This window comes from Mustelus asterias, unplaced genomic scaffold (genome assembly GCF_964213995.1).
Source record: "Mustelus asterias unplaced genomic scaffold, sMusAst1.hap1.1 HAP1_SCAFFOLD_35, whole genome shotgun sequence".
NCBI classification, from domain to species: Eukaryota; Metazoa; Chordata; class Chondrichthyes; order Carcharhiniformes; family Triakidae; genus Mustelus; species Mustelus asterias.
The window spans coordinates 4,148,537-4,162,877 of NW_027590117.1; the positions used below are offsets into that span (position 1 = coordinate 4,148,537).

At 45.4% G+C, this 14,341-nt stretch overlaps 1 protein-coding gene and 3 non-coding genes across 4 annotated transcripts in view; 3 read left to right on the forward strand and 1 right to left on the reverse strand.

The window, feature by feature from the left end:
• LOC144482285 (uncharacterized) overlaps window positions 1-14,341 on the reverse strand; it is an 872,976-nt gene that overhangs the window by 78,014 nt on the left and 780,621 nt on the right. The window lies entirely within an intron of this gene.
• Window positions 948-1,038, forward strand: trnar-ucu (transfer RNA arginine (anticodon UCU)). Its single transcript is given in 2 exon segments — window positions 948-984; window positions 1,003-1,038. It is a non-coding gene; the product is annotated as a tRNA-Arg (tRNA).
• trnas-gcu (transfer RNA serine (anticodon GCU)) lies at window positions 4,778-4,859 on the forward strand. Its single transcript has one exon. It is a non-coding gene; the product is annotated as a tRNA-Ser (tRNA).
• Window positions 7,022-7,103, forward strand: trnas-cga (transfer RNA serine (anticodon CGA)). The gene has a single exon. It is a non-coding gene; the product is annotated as a tRNA-Ser (tRNA).

Consider the following 14,341-nt stretch of genomic DNA (forward strand, 5'->3'; position numbering starts at 1 on the left):
GGGAGGCTTATCGTGACCAGTCCCCATGTGTTTCACTTTGCTCAGTTATATTGCCCAGATTGCATACAGTTCCAACTTTTCTATTCTCCATTAATAATAAATGAATGAAGAGAACCATCCCTTGATTAAACACTGTCAGCCTTTAGCGGGTGATTTTCATGAAGTGATGTGTGTGATTCCCGCTTTTATGCTTCTGTACAAATTCAGTCATAGGAAAATTATCCAAATATATCTTCAATTCTCCTTCTCACTCACAAAGAACTGAATAGGTGATAGATACAGTTTCAATAGTAGCTTTAAAAGATAGAGAATGGATTTACAAATTTAAAATCCAAGGGCGACATCAATGCCTGGAGTGGTTTTCAGACTGTGGCGACCAGAATAACAATGCACATCCTCAAATTTGGATTATTCAAAATCATGGAATGGATCATCCATTGTGGATGGAAGGTAACTTTAAACTGTGCAGATGTGCTGTGCTTCAGGAGCTTGTTTTCCAAAAATCTCCATTAATCAAAAATGTTGCCTCATCCGCTGAGCATTTCCAGCATTTTCTGTTTTTGTTTCAGATTTCCAGCTTCCAGCTTTGCGTTGTGCTCTGTGCAGATGTTTTAGTGGAACAGGGAACCGGTTCTGATTAGCCCTGTGACAGATAGAGTAGAATGTGTCTCCCGGCTATCAAGCCTGCGAGATTTGCCTCCAAGCTGTACAGGAGAATGAGGAAGAGAGAGAGGGAGGATCATTCTGTGATAGACACATTTCCTGTATAAAGGTGTGAATTTCCACAGCTGTTTCAAAAGACATAAGATGTTCCAACACGAGTTGCAATCAACGAAGTTCCTCTTAACAGTTCTTGACGTTTTAACTATGAGATTGTTGAACTGATGAATAGTTTCTACATTGTCAAAAATCCATAGATGGCCAAGTAAAGCAATCTTCCATTGCGCGGCTCTGTGGCGCAATGGATAGCGCATTGGACTTCTAAGTCAAGGCAAGTTAGCCATTCAAAGGTTGTGGGTTCGAGTCCCACCAGAGTCGCATTTTTGATCAGATTCGTGGCCTCCAGTTTGCTGCTTCACTGATGTGATTCAGCGTCGGCACCGACAATTCGTGCTCTGCCATCTCTCCATGCTGTTTCTGTTGACTCGGCTCCCAGGGAAACCATTGACTCGAGAATAAATCGCAAACCCCGGGGGCTTTCTTAAAGTTTGACACGACGTTCGCTTGTTGGGTTAGAAATAGTAACATATTTTTCAATTAGATATTTCACTTCTTCTGGGAGATAAACAAGATTAAAGAACACACACACGCAACAACAGCAATTGATAAATAGCTACAATCAAGAAATCAATATCAGTGCCCTGCAACCTGGTGGTGTTATTCTGGTGTGTCTGCTGCGCTTGTCCTTCCAGGCTGTCGTAGTCGTGGGTTTGGAAGCGGCTGGCAAAGAAGCCTTGCTGAGTTGCTGCAGTGCATCGTGTAGATGGTGCGCACTGCTGTAGTGGAGGGAGTGAATTTTTAATGCTTGGGAAGCGAATGAAGTGGGATGCTTTGTCTTGGATGATGCGAAACTTCTGTAGTGCTGTTCAAGCTGCATTCACCCAGGCACGTTATCTCAGGAAACCAAGTGCTCCTGTTTACTCCCACAATCCAATGATGGGCAAGTTGGGTGGATTGGCCATGCTCGATTGCCCCTTGGCCTCGAAGGTGTTTGTATAGGTAGATTAGCGGGGTGGATGCGTGGCGCCGCGGGGATAGGTCATGTGTGCTCTCTGTTGGAGAGTCGATACAGACTCGATGGGCAGAATGGTCTCCTTCAGCACTGTTGGGATTGTACGATTGTAAGGCCATTCGACTGTGTTAGAAATTCCCTGAGAAAAAAAATGGAAAGCTGTATTTGTGGAATTTACAGCATTGGCTTTACTGCAGATTATTTGTTTTCTGCAAAATGATGAAAGTACCTGACCGAGCAAATAAATAGTAGACATATTTGTGTGGAGTCTCGAAACATGTTTTTGTTTCATTTTTGTAGATCATCCACTGTAAAGGTAAAGACAATATCGACGAGCAAGGATAGGACATTGCGACTTGCACACTTGCACTGATCACTTGTAAGGACTCAAGGTTCTCGCTGGGATTTGAGACCGGGATCTCCTGTTTACTCGGCTTGTGCAATGTCCTGTTTGCTCAAGTCAACAAAGACCCAAATCCCACCCTACGTGTTCCTTGCACGAAGGTACTAAGATTGACAGGTCTGAGCAACGGGAACTATGCAATTGGAAGGTTTCATCCTGGCGACAGGAATATCTCCCCACAGCTGCTTTCGGAGCTGCTGCATATTTCCAGCATTTCCTGTTTCTGATTTTGTGCCTTCATCATAGGAGTTCATTTACTGACAACCCAAAATTTGTCTCTTGGACGCAGCACCAGATAGAGCTTGTCTGTGATCTTCACACAGACAAGTTCACTATTCACTTTCCTACACAAGTGCTTTAAAATCGGCTGTTTTCACACTGAGCACCCTGCGGCATTGCCTTCAAACCTCACCCCACCCTCCACCCGCACACCAGATTCTCAGTGGTACAAGTGTATCTGAGGAATTCACAAAGATAAGAGATCACGGTGTTTATGAGGGAATATAAAGGATTAATCCATACTCACAAACAGATTGATTATGTAAGAATCTCTCTCTCTCTCTCTCTCTCACACACACACACACACACACACACGGCAGATGGTGAAATTTGACATCAGGAAAAACATCTGGATTTAAAAGTCCAATGACCACGAATCGATTGTCATAAAATAACACAGCTTGTTCATGAAGGCCCCGCCTTCTCAGCCTTGCTCCTCGCTTGAGGTGTGAATCCTCTGGTTAAATCATCAAAGTAGCTGTGATGGCCGAGTGGTTAAGGCGTTGGATTCGAAGTCCAATTTGCGTTTCCCTGCGCAGGTTCGAACTCTACTCGCAGTGATTATGTTTGCTTCAGGCAGGTACAAAGTCGCCAACTTTTTCTATTCAGTATGTGGATCTCCATCATGCTTTCAGCTGCATGGCTCTGGGCCGGGTGTCGGAAGCTGAGCTTGGAAAGGACACCTGGGTGTCCTCGGGCTGGCATGGACGTGATAGGCTGAATGGGTTCCTTCTCACCCGGTGCGGAAAGGGGAGTGTCGGGATGGCGACCTCCTCGTGAACCTGCTCCTGGGCCTGGCGAAACGCGCCATTTACCGGTCCAGGCAGCGAGCGATCGAGGGGGCCGTCCATCCTGACTGTCTGCCCCTCTCCCGCGGCTACGTTCACGGCCGGGTGTCCCTAGAGAGGGAGCATGTGGTGTCCAAGGGTGTGGTTGACGCCTTCCGCGCCCGTTGGGCACCGCAGGGGTTGGGGTGCGTTATTGACCCTGACAATCACATTTTAATTTGATGTTTTTAAGTTTCCTTTGTACTTTGACTTCTGTTCGGGCTGTTCCCCCTCCTTTTGGGGAGCTGCCCCTTTTTACTTTGTCCTGACTTAATCTGAGTTTGTTTATTTGGTTTGACCTAAAAAGAGGGCAAACCGGGCACACATTTACACAACAGGGAAGAATTTGTCAGAACCACAGTGAAGTTCTGTCAACGACAGAGTCATATTCCAAACAGAGAGAACAGTTACACAGCAGAAAGCACAGTTACACAACAGGACATACATTTCAAAACAGGGCCTATCTTTGTGCAACAGAAAATCCCTTTTCATACATAATCAGTTTTTCCATCTCAGTATCTTGGTCGAATATGTTCTGTCCCTCATTGTGTGTGTATCCTAATAGTTTTTTACTGCTTTTCAATGTGTCTTTCTCTGTCTGTTAAATTCGGGATGATTTGGTTTGAAATAAAAAGAGATAGTGAATAGTTTCCTGGCTCGCGGGCAGCAGTAACAAGCAGGGAGATACTTGCTTTCGGAGCAGAGTGGCGCAGCGGAAGCGTGCTGGGCCCCTAACCCAGAGGTCGCTAGATCAAAACCATCCTCTGCTATCACGTACTCACTCCATCAAGTAGGAATGTTCTGCTGCTGCCCAAAGGCAAATCCAGGTTTCATTTACTTCATCTTCTTGATTTTCATTAACGAGTCGCACAGCGTATTTGTCTCAGTTGGCTCGACAGTTTATTCAGCCAGCAGCGCGGGATCAATTCCCGTATCGGTTGAGATTGTTCATGAAGGCCCTGCCTTCTCAGCCTTGCTCCTCGCCTGAGGTGTGAATTCTCTGGTTACATCACCAAAGGTTAGCTCTCCCCATTGATACCTCCCAGAAACGACTGTGGACCTTGCTTTAATTTTACAAACAATGGACGAATCATTTCTCTGACACATTGTTCAAATATAAAAGTGTGCAAAAAAGTAAACTGAGCATGCGAACCGGAAGCATCCCTAAAATTTCATTTCTATCACAGTTGTATCATTTCAGGAACAATCAAAATCCAAAGACCAACGCAAGAACAGTTCCGTGATTCGAACAGGCAGCTCTCTACTTTGAAGTCAGACGCTCTTCCGTTACGCCACAAACTCACAGCACTTGTGACTTTTAAATCACAGTCATGTTCGGTGAATTCAAAACCAGACAGGGACAAGGGAGTTGAACTGCCTCTCTCTTTACTTTCTCTGGATTTACATCAAATGGAAAAGTAACAGCGAATCAAGATTAACGAGAAAGCAGAAAGGCAACATTTTCCGGTGGGAGAAATGTGTTCTTTGTTACGGATGTTAAAACACAAGAGGTAGTTTGGGGAGCCACCATGGTATGACGAGGTGGCCGAGTGGTTAAGGCGATGGACTGCTAATCCATTGTGCTCTGCACGCGTGGGTTCGAATCCCATTCTCGTCGCTGGTGCATTTGTTCTGTCTACTGATTGGCGGTGAACTGATGATTCGTTCCGTATTTTGAGGTTCACGGAACCAAGATGAAGTTTGGGGACACAGGCTTGATGGGTGAATCGTCCAGAACAATTCCACATTCCCATTTTTCTCATCCGATGAGAAACTCGATTCAAATCAGGGCACCAGTTTTGGACAGGAGTTTGCCACCAGATTAACATGTGCTTTCAGAAGATCCAAAGCAGACGCCGGCTTCATTTGCGGCCCGAATGGTAGATTTTGTCTTTCCAGAATAGGCAGCTCAGCCATGAAAATTAGCGCCGTCTTAGCGGGATTGGCCATGCTAAATAGTCCCTCAGTGTCAGGGGGATTAGCACGGTAAATATGTGGGGTTACGAAGATACAGGCTGGGTGGGATTGTTGTCGGTGCAGGCCCGAGGGACCAAATGTTTTCCTTCTGCGCTGTAGACATTCTCATGAAGTTCCAGGCGGCAGTTTCACTTCTCTGAGAGCATTGATACACCAGTTCCTGATTTCTGACAACTTTACCTAAAAAGCCGACTCCGATGAGATTCTGACCCACAACTTTTGAATGTCTCACCAGACAACATTCTCTCTTCCACATTCTTCCAAAGGGAAAAAGATACATCAGTCTGGGGTCACCTACCAATCGACTCAAGAACAGCTTCTGCCCTGCTGCCATCAGACCTCTGAATGGACCTCCCTTGCATTACGTTGATCTTTCTCGACACCTTAGCTATGATTGTAACACTACATTCTGCAGTCTCTTCTTTCCTTCTCTATGAACGGTATGCTTTGTCTCTATAGTGCACAAGAAAAAATACTTTTTCACTGTATACTAATACATGTGACAATAACAAATCAAATCAAATTAAATAAAACAATGATGAGAAGTCCTACATGCCATTCTTTGCGCCACAGATCCGCAGCTGCAACGCTCATACTGCAACAAAGAGTGATCAGAGCAGAAAGTGCATCTTGCTGAAATAATCGGCCAATTCCAGTTCAACATTTAAGCAAACGAGCAAATAAACATGACACGTCGCGCTAGGGAAAGGGTATCGTGGGGAAAAAAAGACAAGAATCAAAGTGCATCAGACGTGACTGCCGTCAAACTGAACAGAAACAGACATCCATTATGCAAATACTCCCAGTGCCACAAGAGAAGCCCTTTCTCCAAATAAGTGTTTGTATAGTTTTATTTGTTGCTCTTGCACTGACAGCTAACAGTAAATCGCAACCACAACAACCAGTAACAGCCAGTTGAATGATCATCACAGACTCGCTGATAATGGAGTTTCTAACAGTGACAGACAGTTTCTGACCATCCGCAGATTGGACCTGGAGGAAACCAGATTCACTGTCAGAGCTGAACTTTCTTACAGAGTGGGTGGCAGAACCAGGTGAGCGATGGTGGTGGAGTGGTGACTATGCGAGCATTTGACCTAGGGTCAGTTCCTGGCCATCACAGTTCTGATTTCTTTAATTAGTTATCGCAGGTCATAACAGTAGGTGGGCACCCTTACAATGAAATCCTCACCATCACGATCGTTCTAATGGAAAATTCAGCTTCAATTTACTTTGAGTGGAAACTTTGTTCAATGAAAGAACAGGCCTCAAAATTGATCAATGAATTCCCAGTATGAAACAATAGTAAAAAGGTGGCTAAAACGAGAGACGCCAATTTCAGTTTACTCCGGGCACACCTGGTGCCTGATGAAATCAGCAACTAAGGTAGTTCCGTAATAATAACTAATGCAAATAACGGTTGCTTATGCAGCGCGAGCGATGGTGGCATAATGGTGGAAATAGCTGCCTTTCAAGCAGATGATATGGGTTCGATTCCCAGCCATTTGCATTGATAATTTATTTGGAATCTTATCAGCGGCCTCTTGTATTTTAAAATGAGTGAACAAAACAGGGTGAATGCAACATTCGACAGTAATAGAGATACTTTTGTTTTCACTGAAAAATTATTTAAATAGAAAAAAACAAGCCTCTGATCTAATAAATGAATTCAGAGACAAAGGTACAAAGTAAAAGTTGAGGAACAAATTTCAGCTCACACACTGTGCTCTGTGCAATCCTGGTACTGATGAAGTTAATATATGCACGTGACTGAGGTGGTTACATTATGGCGGCAAGTAAGTAGCTGCGATGGCCGCGTGGTTAAGGGGTTGGATTCGAAATCCAATGGGGTTTCCCCGCGCAGGTTCGAACTCTACTCGCAGCGATTATGGTTGGAAATGTTTGCTTCAAGCAGGTACAAAGTCGCCAACTTTTTCTATTAAGTATGTGGATCTCCATCATGCTTTCAGCTGCATGGCTCTGGGCCGGGTGTCGGAAGCTGAGCTTGGAAAAGACACATGGGTGTCCTCGGGCTGGCATGGATGTGATAGGCTGAATGGGTTCCTTCTGTGCTGGTACTTTTCTCTGGTTCTTTCTGCGGTTCCATGAGGAAAATCATAACGTGAGCAGAATGATAAAAAAAATCAGCATCAGGTGCACAAGGACAAAACAAGGTCTCACGTCAGAGGAAGATTCTTATGTAAAGACACACAGAGCATAAGAAATACATTTAATCAGAAAGAGTTGAATGAATGTGAATATCAGAATGCTGCTCAGATGATATGTCATCGAGTTCATTCAAACACATTGCTACAAGCTGGTCATTACTGGGTGTTAGGTTTTCCTGGCTAAAACGGATTGGGAATGGAAGGAACAGGTTCACATCTGCACATTGTCAGGTCAAACTGTGTCTCAGATTGACAGCTCCCAGGACGGGTTTTCCTCTCCTCTCGCTCTGTGCTGTGGATTCTCGGGGATTAGTTGGTGCTTTCCAGCTCAGTAACTGTTCAAGCCTTGATACTGTTGGCCGATTGGATAGGTAACTGGCTATCTGATCGAAGACAGAGGGTGGTGGTGGATGGAAAATTTTCGGACTGGAGGCAGGTTGCTAGCGGAGTGCCGCAGGGATCGGTGCTTGGTCCTCTGCTCTTTGTGATTTTTATTAATGACTTAGAGGAGGGGGTTGAAGGGTGGATCAGTAAATTTGCTGATGACACCAAGATTGGTGGAGTAGTGGATGAGGTGGAGGGCTGTTGTAGGCTGCAAAGAGACATAGATAGGATGCAAAGCTGGGCTGAAAAATGGCAAATGGAGTTTAACCCTGATAAATGTGAGGTGATTCATTTTGGTAGGACTAATTTAAATGTGGATTACAGGGTCAAAGGTAGGGTTCTGAAGACTGTGGAGGAACAGAGAGATCTTGGGGTCCATATCCACAGATCTCTAAAGGTTGCCACTCAAGTGGATAGAGCTGTGAAGAAGGCCTATAGTGTGTTAGCTTTTATTAACAGGGGGTTGGAGTTTAAGAGCCGTGGGGTTATGCTGCAACTGTACAGGACCTTGGTGAGACCGCATTTGGAATATTGCGTGCAGTTCTGGTCACCTCACTATAAGAAGGATGTGGAAGCGCTGGAAAGAGTGCAGAGGAGATTTACCAGGATGCTGCCTGGTTTGGAGTGTCGGTCTTATGAGGAAAGGTTGAGGGAGCTAGGGCTGTTCTCTCTGGAGCGGAGGAGATTGAGGGGAGACTTAATAGAGGTTTATAAAATGATGAAGGGGATAGATCGAGTGAACGTTCAAAGACTATTTCCTCGGGTGGATGGAGCTATTACAAGGGGGCATAACTATAGGGTTCATGGTGGGAGATATAGGAAGGATATCAGAGGTAGGTTCTTCACGCAGAGAGTGGTTGGGGTGTGGAATGGACTGCCTGCAGTGATAGTGGAGTCAGACACTTTAGGAACATTTAAGCGGTTATTGGATAGGCACATGGAGCACACCAGGATGGTAGGGAGTGGGATAGCTTGATCTTGGTTTCAGATGAAGGTCGGCACAACATCGTGGGCCGAAGGGCCTGTTCTGTGCTGTACTGTTCTATGTTCTATGTAAGCCTCTGAGGCCGGTGATGCTCACAGTGTCTGTTCCTCAGATTCAGGGGGTTGCAGCCAATCAGAGTTGTTCCGGGGGTAACCCAGAACTGGTTGAAATGATGATATTGTTCACGAACTGAATTCTATTTGATCAGATGAAGATACAGATTGTGTGCACTCAGTCACTAAACAACAATATCGCGCCTTCATATAGAGTGGATGAGAGTGGGTGGTGGGAGAGACAGAGACAGAGTGAGTTAGGGCAGTGAGACACAGACGGCCAGATAATGTCTCAGTGACAGAATTCCATGTAAATTCCAGCTTTATCAAGAAAGATTCTCTTGGAGAAACAGCAGCTGTAGTCTCAGCTCTTACTGATATTGTAGCAGAGACACGTTATTAATCCCACTCTCAGGAACAGTGCTGCATTTTGGTAACAAAGATGGGGAGAGGCAACAGAAACTGAATGGTCCAGCTCTAAACAGTGTGCCGGCCCAGATGGACCTGAGGTTCAGAGAGATCTTTGAAGATGAGAGGAAATTTTAAAAGAGTCGTTCGGAAAACGGAAGGGATTCTTGGTTTCATAAGTGAAGACACTGTGTATGCATAGAATCTCTGCACTGCAGAAGGAAGCCAGTTGACACATCGAGTCTGCACCGACTCTCTGAAACAGCATCGTTCGCGCTATTTTACCATGGCTAATCCTCCGAACTCCACATCCTGGGACACTAAGGGGCAATTTAGCATAGCCCATGCACCTAACCAGCACGTCTTTGGACTGTGGGAGGAAACCGGAACACCCAGAGGAAACCCGCGCAGACACAAGGAGAACGTGCAGACTCCACACAGATAGGCACCCAAAGCCCGAATTAAACACGTGCAGCAATGCTCACTACTGTGCCACTTTGCCACCCTCTTTAATGCATCAAAGCAGGGAAGATATGCTTCATTTTTACATCTTGTGTTGCATTAATTGCTAGCCGCGGGATTCGGGGACAGATATTGAGGATTTGAGGTAACATGTGCGGGCACGCGATAACTGACATGTTCTCTACTTTTCGACTGGAATCTTGAATTTAATGGAGCAGTTGCCGTGAAAACTAACTTTGGGGCTCAGCAGGGGGATTACGGGTACTGTTTAATTGAAAAAATCGTTTTATTTTACACAAGAGAGACTCGGAGATCCCATGATCAGAACAGACACACTGACACAGTTAGAATAGTCTGACTCGCCCGCCCCGTTCATACACTGTCTCTTACACAATAGTCACACCGACACATTCACAGGACAAAACTTTCACCAAATCTAAGGCCCCAGACGGAATTTCTCCTCCTTTTAGCCTTTGAAATCATAGAAATAGAAATCATAAAAACCCTACAGTGCAGAAAGAGGCCATTCGGCCCATCGAGTCTGCACCGACCACAATCTCACCCAGGGCCTACCCCCATATCCCTACATATTTTACCCGCTAATCCGTCTAATCTACGCATCCCAAGACACTAAGGGGCAATTTTAGCATGGCCAATCAACCTAACCCGCACACCTTTGGACTGTGGGAGGGAACCGCAGCACCCAGAGGAAACCCACACAGACTCGAGGAGAATATGCAAACTCCACACAGACAGTGACCCAAGCGGGGAATCGAACCCAGGTCCACGGAGCTGTGAAGCAGCAGTGCTAAGCACTATGCTACCGTGTGGCCTGGTCCCACATTGTACCCACATAACCTTTGCTCCGGATTCCAGGGTGTTAGTTACAGTTCTTCACCTCAGTAACTGTTCTTCACCTCAGTAACACTCTGAGGCCCGCTTCCCGCAGATTGCCTTTGAATTCATTCATGGAATGTGGGCGTCGCTGTCTGGGTCAGCATTTATTGCCCATCCATAATTGCCCTTGGGAAGGTGGCGGTGAGCTGCCTTCTGTAACCGCTGGAGTCCATGTGGTGCAGGCCCCATCTGTTCACCAGATTCCGCGGCAAGAGCCAGTCATATCTGGGTTTTTTTTTCAGTTATTATAGTGATTACAGATGTCATTGCGTTTCTTTCGGGTGAAAATATAAATTATCTGCTCTCGGAATCTCTGGATTTCCTGTTTTATTTGTTTCTCCTGCACTGACAGATAACAGTAAATCACACCCTCAACAACCAATGACAGCCAGTTAAATAATCATCCCACAGTCGCTGATAATGGAGTTTCTGACAGTGACAGACAGTTTCTGACCACCCTCCGATTGGGCCTGGAGGAAACCAGATTCACTGTCAGAGCTGAACTTTCTGCAAATTAACAGATACAGTGAAAAAAACACAGAAACGTAACATCGCAGCTGGAGGAGGCCATTCGGCCCTTCGAGCCTGCTCCGCCTTTCATTATGATCATGGCTGATCATCCAACTTAATCGCCTGGTCCCACATTGTACCCACATATCCTTTGCGCCAGTTTGCCTCAAGTGCTATATCTAACTGCTTTGAAAACATTCAATATTTTGACCTCAGAAATATCCATCTGTGTCCAAGGTAAAATTCAGTTTGAAGTTGCTGTCAGTGGAAACTTTGTTTCAGTCAAAGAACATGCCTCAAAGCTAATCAATGAGTTCTCAGTCTGAAGCAACAGTAAACAGGTGGCAGCCGTCCTGAAAAATGAGACAAGCCAAGTTTAGTTTATAAACTGGACAATGGACACACCTGGAGCCTGATGAAATCAGCAACTAAGGTAGTTCTGTAATTATAACGAATGAAAATAAGGGCTGTTTGAGCAAAGTGAGTGATGGTGGTATAGTGGTGAGTCTCGCTGCTTTTCCTAAAGAGTTGATCAGGGTTCGATTCACGACCATCGAATTGGTAATTTATTTAGAACCTTATCCGCGGTATCTTGTGTTTTAAACCGAGTGGACAGAAACAGGGCGAACGCAACATTTGACAGTCATGAAATAAAATGATGATTTCTCTTTTTCAGTTTTTATTCGGATGTAATTCGTTTCTGATGAAAAATTATTGAAATAGAAATACAAGTCTCTGACCTAATAAATGAGTTCTCAGTCGGAGACAAAGATACAAAGGACAGGAACAAATTTTACCTCACACACTGTGCTTTGCACATTCCTGGTGCCAAAGGAAGTTAATATGAACGTTACTGAGGTGGAATCCAATAGGGTTTCCCCACGCAGGTTCGAACCTTGCTCGCAGCGATTATGATTGGAAATGTTTACGTCGGCTGCTTCACAGAGCCGCAAATCCCAGTGAATGTTTGGTATGAAGGTTTTGGATCTCCATCATGCTTTCAGCTGCATGTTTCCGTGCCGGGTGCAGCTGAGTGAACTTGGAAATGACACCTTAGTATCCCCGGGCTGGCATGGACAAGCAAGGCCGAATGGGTTCCTTGTCTGCTGTTACCTTTCTTTGGTCCTTTCTATGGTTCCATGAGGAAAATAGCATGAACAGATTTTTTTTAAAATCAGCATCAGGGGCACAAGGGCATGTCAGGGGAAAATTATTATGCAATGACACACAGAGCATAAGAAATACATTTCATCAGAATATATTGAATGAATGAGAATTTCAAAATGCTGCTTCGATGATATGACATCGTGTTCATTCAAACACATTGCAACAAGCTGGTCATTACTGGGCGTTCTGTATTCCTGGTGACAACAGTTTGGGAATGGAAGGAGTCGGTTCACATCTGCACATTGTCAGGCCAATCTGTGTCTCAGATTGAGAGCTCCCATGACAGGCTTTCCTGTCCTCTCGCTCTGTGCTGTGGATTCTCCAGGATTAGTTGGAGTTTCCCTGTTCAGTAACGGTTAAAGTCTCTGAGGACGGTAATGCTCAGTGTCTGCTCCCGAGATTCAGGGGGCTGTCTCCAATCAGAGCTGTGCCGAGGTTAACCCAGAACTGGTTGAAATGATGATGTTGTTCACAAGCTGAATTCTATTTGATCAGATGAAGATACGGATTGTGTGCACTCAGTTACTAAGCAACAATATCCCGCCTTTATATTGAGTTAATGAGAGGGGTTCGAGTGATAGACAGACAGAGTGAGTTCGAGCAGTGAGATACCGACGGCGAGACAATGTATCAGTGACTGAAATCCGTGTAACTTCCGGCTTTATACAGAAAGATTCTCTTGGAGAAACAGAAGCTGCAGTCTCAGCTCTCACTGATATTGTCGCAGAGACACATTAATAATTCGACACTCAGGGACAGTGCTGCATTTTGACAGACGAGATGGGGAGATTTTAGAAAGTGTGTCAGGGTCCTTGGGAGGGTGTAAATGTGATTTACTGCATTGGACACAGCGATGAGGGATTTTAGCTGCAAGGTTTGGTTGGAGAATCCAGAGTTCCTCTCGTTGAAGCAAACTCAATTGAGTGCGGCTCTAAGAGATGTGTAAAAGTGTATAACATATTGAACTAAGATGTGGAGATGACGGCGTCAGTATTGAGTACTGAGGCTGTTGTAGCAATGTCGTCGTCGCGGGGGATGCTGGTGTCGAGTGCCATTGTCCATTGTGACGAGGAGTATTCCTCGTTCAACTACTCCATGGGTGTTGAATTTCTGTAAGAAGTTCGTGGTGTCGCTTCAAAAGCTGGGGGTCCTTTTTCGATGGGTTTCAGGATGCCTTCGACTTAGCCAGAGAGGATCTCACACATAATCCTATTGCCTAATATTGAACTAAAGTACTCAGGCGGAAATTGTTGCTGTAACAGCTAGCAGAAAGATTTGGGAACAGTGAAGATTTAAAATGTATGGAACGCATAGGGGCATCGCACTTCAGAAGGAAGCATTCGGTCGATTGAGTGTGTACCGGCTCTCTGACAGAGCATCCCACTCTATCCCCAGGTAAATACCCCGATATTCCCCCTAACCCAAACATCCTGGGACATTATACGGCAATTTAGCATGGCCAATTCACCAACGCTGCACATCTTTGAGGAAACCCATGGGGACACTGGAAGAATGTGCAAACTCCACACAGACAGTGAATCACGGACAGATTTAAAAGCGGGTCACTGGCCCTGTGAGGCAACAGTGAAAGTGGTTGTGGATAAGATAAGTTTATTTATTTGTCACAATAGGCTTACATTCACACTGCAATGAAATTACTGTGAAAATCTCCTCGTCGCCACATTCCGGCGACTGTTCGGGTACACTAAGGGAGAATTTACCGATTCACCGAACCTGCACATCTTTGGGGTGTTGGAGGAAACTGGAGCACTCAGAGGAAACCCACGCAGACACGAGGTGAAGGTGCAAACTCCACACAGACAGTGACCCCAGCCAGGAATCGAACCTGAGGCTCCGGCGCTGTGAGGGAGCAGTGCTAACCACTGTGCCGTCCCAAATAAATTAAACCAATGCGATAGCCGGGAGTCGAACTCGGGTCAACTGCTTGGGAAGCAGCTGCGTCACCACTACAGCAACATCACTCGGCCAGAAGAGCCGAGTAATGGATCAATCAAGTTCGCTACGAGGATGGTGGAAGCAGAGACGATCAATGATTTCACAGAAATAGTTTATCCATATTTGCTGCGGT